The sequence below is a fragment of the Chelonia mydas genome, chromosome 12 (assembly GCF_015237465.2).
Source record: "Chelonia mydas isolate rCheMyd1 chromosome 12, rCheMyd1.pri.v2, whole genome shotgun sequence".
Classification (NCBI taxonomy): domain Eukaryota; kingdom Metazoa; phylum Chordata; order Testudines; family Cheloniidae; genus Chelonia; species Chelonia mydas.
In genome coordinates, this window is record NC_051252.2 from 18,939,499 (window position 1) to 18,944,310 (window position 4,812).

Sequence of the window (4,812 nt, forward strand, 5' to 3'; positions counted from 1 at the left end):
TTTAAAAATGAATTTGATCACTAAATGCTATTTTATTTTACTATTTCCTTTTGAATGTGCACTGCCATTTAGATATTTACCAATAGATCTAAGAGTATGTGTTCTCACCATGCATGTATATTGTATCTGACTGCAGCATTGTGTGGTAGGAGAAGCTCTAGTTCCTAGAGAAGAGAGAATATGTTATTGGGATGAACAGCAGTGAATGCAGAGTTGCTCGTCCTCTTGCATTTAACTGAACTGTTTGTCGGTGTCTGCTGCAGACTGATATTCTTTATCGTCTGCTTTACAGGGTAATGCAAGTTGACTGGGAAAATTGGGAACCGAATTATATACACAGGCAGGTTAGCAGGATCTACCTTCAATGTATTTGGATGCTCCAGTTGAGAGAATACCATAATATCCGATGTAGATGTCCTACATGCACCCATGTTTTAAAGTTGTGCCCAGGATTTGTAGTGATTAGAGCAGTTTGAAATTTTCCAGGTTTTGATTTAATTTTTTTTCTGGTCAAATTGCATTTTTTTAACCCTGAAAATGTGGGTGTTTGACCAGCATTATAACTAGTCAAAATGTTTTCACTTTCAGATATTTAAAACACAGATTAAATTCCCTTAGAAGTTTTCATAGTGTCTTAATTTTGACCAGCTTTAGTAGTAGTGTTTAGTCTGTAGAATTTTTTTTTAAAAGGAAAACACCTGGATAAAATAAAAATGCAATAACACTTTTCTTTCCTTATAAAAGATAGAAACACAAACATATAGGATTGAAGGCCCCTTTCTCTGCTTAGGGTTTCAGTTCTGTATTCAGGTAGTTAGTACTATTTATTTCAGGCAGCAAGCTGGGGGGTCACACCTTGGATGTTTTTACAATATAACAATATATTTTAAAACCATGTTGATTTTTGGAACAGCACAAACTAACATAAAACATGCAGACAGCATTTGAGTCAGATTAAGAAGATGCCGTCTAGATCCTGAATGAAGTATGTGATATAGCACTCCATGGGGCTGCACTCCTATTATGTAGTGCTGTGTATTAATAGTCAGTTTTGATGCCTATGGAAGCATTACATTCCACATTAGGAAAAGCCAGACTAATTATGACATATCAGTCTGGGGTCCAAATTGACCAAAGTTTTCCTTAATTAGAAAAGTGAACAGAACCTAATCCAAAGCAAGACTTTGCTAATCATATTCTGGACCATTGTGAACTGGTAATGCTGGAATAGTTGGTTTGCAGAGTAGTACATTCAGCCAGCTCTTGGTATAAGTCAGGTCAGGATTTGGTCTTTGCTGAGTGCAATGAATGTAGCTGACACTCTGAGTAGGCAAAAGGGCATCTGTAGTAGTAAAAGCAATTAACATCAGGGTGTAAGCGAAAGCAAGAGGTAAGAGAAGTACCTGCCACACACACAGCAGGGGCCACATTTTAGCTCCCTGGGGCAGGGAACATCTTTTTGCTGTGTGTTTGTACAGCACCTAGAGCGTTGGGGTCCTGGTGAATGAGTAGGGCTCCTGCTCATTCTGGTAATACACATAAATGTGATTCTTCAAAATGAGCCATCTAGGATCCTATTTCCATTTTACCTGCTCTAAACCACACCTGCTGCTTCAGAAGGTAATACAGATTTGTTTTGCATGCCACTGAGTTCAAGCTAAGCTACTCTATTACTTATATCCATCCTCTGAATTTGGAACTTACCCTAGATCTCCTCCTCCCCCCCCCCCCCCCCCCACATTTATCTTACCATTAAATAAAACCATGAGTCTTCCAAGGGTGCTGCAACTGCTTACTGCAGACTAAATTTGACAAAGCACATGTTTTGGCTTCAATAAGACTTAAGCATGTGCTTTTATGTTAAGCACGTACTTAAGTGCTTTGCAGATTCAGGGCCTAGGTGACCACATCTGAATATGGATCCTCAGTCTATAGATTTATTAGCTGCTTATAGATTTTTTTTTTTTAAGACAGTTCATTGCAGAAGACAGTTAAACAATTTTGAGATAATTTTAAAAAGAATGAGATTACAAAGAACAAAATTGAGAAGATGGGATTTAGTCAGGTAATTTTAGAAAAACAGACAAATAATATTCCATCTTTCTTTTCATTTTAATTGACCCAGAATGTCCCCTTTTGCATTGATGAAGCAAACTTATATACACCTTCGTCTTCTCTGGAGATTTATTTTGGCTTTAACTCTGTGTCTGTTTACTGAAGCTTTGAATATATAGAACGTATTTGTGTGGGCAAGACTTTTTTGCCAAGGTCATCCTCAATTAACCAGGCAGAGGAGTTTTAACTTAAATTATTTTCTTCCATAATTGTAGTTGGTTCTGCTTTCTGTTTTTATGCAGTATTCAAGTTTGTTCCTATGAAATGCAACTTTCAGGCAGTGCTTTAACATGGCTCGTGTAGAAAAAACCACCTCCAGCGCTGGGGCACGGGCGCTTTACAGCGCTGAAACTTGCTGTACTCAGGGGGTGTTTTTTCACACCCCTGAGCGAGAAAGTTGCAGTGCTGTAAAGCGACAGTCTAAACCAGCCCTTTGTCTCTGCCCCTTTCTTGCCAAAGAATGGCTACTTGACAGGTATCCGAGTAGTAGCTGTGTTAGTCTGTATCCGCAAAAAGAAAAGGAGTACTTGTGGCACCTTAGAGACTAACACATTTAGCATCCGATGAAGTGGGCTGTAGCTCACGAAAGCTTATGTTCAAATAAATGTGTTAGTCTCTAAGGTGCCACCAGTACTCCTTTTCTCTTTTTACTTGACAGGTAATGGCCCATCAGCTTTGTTGCTGCCTGGATGGGGCGTCTGCTTGCCCTTTGCCTTTGAGAAACTGGTTTTGCCACTCCCCAGACTGATCTGGGGAAAACACTTCAGCCATGATTTCAGCTTATGTTCATAACCTTACACCTAAAGTTGCTACATGCATTTTACCATGATATTACTGATCAACAAGTTGAGTTTTCAAATGATACCTCACAAGGCATGCCTTGTACAAAGATTATTATAACAGCATGCAGTGGGTGACTACAGGGATGCATTCCATCAGAGTGTGTCTCTGTTCTTGGCACTATGGGGTTGTCTTTTTTCCCCTGCGTGGTCTGTGCCTCTTCAAAGGGCTGAGGAGTCTTAAGGGGGAGAGAATATTTTAGAGAAGTTGCCGTGCCTTCTTAGAATAGCAGTTTAAGCCTGAGTAGGTTTTTGTGTGTGTTGCTATTCCTGGTACAGTGCCCCGGTGTTGCATCGTGCTGAAAGCAGCAGGGGAGCTGTTTTAATGTTTTGTTTTATTAGGAATCCATAGGAACAACAGTTTACTAACAAATGGCATTCTGCTCTCTGCACTCCCCCCAGCCCGTCTAAATTGCTAGTCTACAGTGTGCTGGCCTAGACAAGACTTGCATAAACTCTCTGGTGGCTTCATTATTTTTCACCCAGCATGAATAAGTTTTAGCAGTTGGTTCTTTTACAACTTCCAAATTCTTGTCAGAATTAAAAAAATATTTAAATGTACAAATCCCATAAAATCCAGTTAGGGTTGCTCTTCTGCTCATGACACAATATGAGTTCAGATTCTGATTTATTTTACAAATCTGTAAGGGTTTTTTTTGGCTGGGACCACACCACCCTCCCTTATACAAGGGTGAAGGGGCCATTTCCTTACTGTACCAGACATTAGGGGCCCCAGTCCCATTCTGTAGCCTGTTTAAGGATGCTTTCCCCTAACTCCACTTTCAATTTCTGTTTATCAGGAAACTGGGCCGCTTGTGGTATGAGTACCTGTACTGGACATCTGCCACCAGGAGGCAGCAGCAAATGGCTGCCTTCCCCTACTCCCCCCCCATCAATCCCAAACTGCGTTCCCAGATGGCTAACAGTTCTCTCCCTAATAGCCAAAAATATAGCCCTTCCTTGGTTAGGTGTCACCCATCATCTCTGAATAACTCTGGTTCCAAATATATTTTTAGGGATGACTATTAACCCTCCTCATTCATGTTCAGATTTAGCCATCTGATGATTTACACATCTTCCGGCCTTGTCAGCCCACAGAGGCCAGATAGCTCGCTGCTATACCCTCTACTGCAGTATTTCAGACCAGTTTACAGTCACCCCCAGGAAAAGGTCCTGCATCTATCCTAAATCTCTTTGCCCTAATGATTGTCAACCCCCTTACAAAGTCCCAAATAGCTTTCATCCAGTGTACAATAATCATGTCCAGTGACTGCTGCTTAGCTTACAAAGAATGCAAGGGGGGTATCAGCCGGATCCAGGGCGTGCCGCTCTTGTTATGCCAGCTCAGAATCCTCTCACCGTCAAGGTCTAGCTGTGAACCTCTAGGGGGAACAGGCTGCCTGCCTTTAGGCCTAATCCCCACAGATCCATACACCAGCTTGCCTGACCCATTCATTTGCTCATAGACCAAGATCCCCTGGCCAACAAATGCAAAAGGGCATCAGTTTACCCCCAGAGAGTGCCCCCCATCCATATTAACTCAGAGTTGTCTTCCCGCTGAGGCCCAGCAGTGAACTTGTGGAAGCAGCCATCTGCCTGTGGGCCACAGGCCCATTATTATGCCAGTGCATCTAGTCACCAATACGTGTGGCCTGGTTGCTTGATCCTGAAGGAAGGGATAAACAAGAAGAGTTTAGCACATATAAATGACTGAATTATCCTTCCCAACAGGGACCTCCAGACCCTTATGCGCATTTGATGCTGCCATTGATAGGCATAACCTGTTTGGGCTCTTATTCCAAAGTGTGCTGTGGATTAACTAATCCAGTCTGGAATGAGTGGAATCACACCACAGCAA

At 41.7% G+C, this 4,812-nt stretch overlaps 1 long non-coding RNA gene across 1 annotated transcript in view; it reads left to right on the forward strand.

Moving 5' to 3' along the window:
• The window catches only part of LOC122462559, a 197,332-nt gene that overhangs the window by 30,047 nt on the left and 162,473 nt on the right, over positions 1 to 4,812 (forward strand). The window lies entirely within an intron of this gene.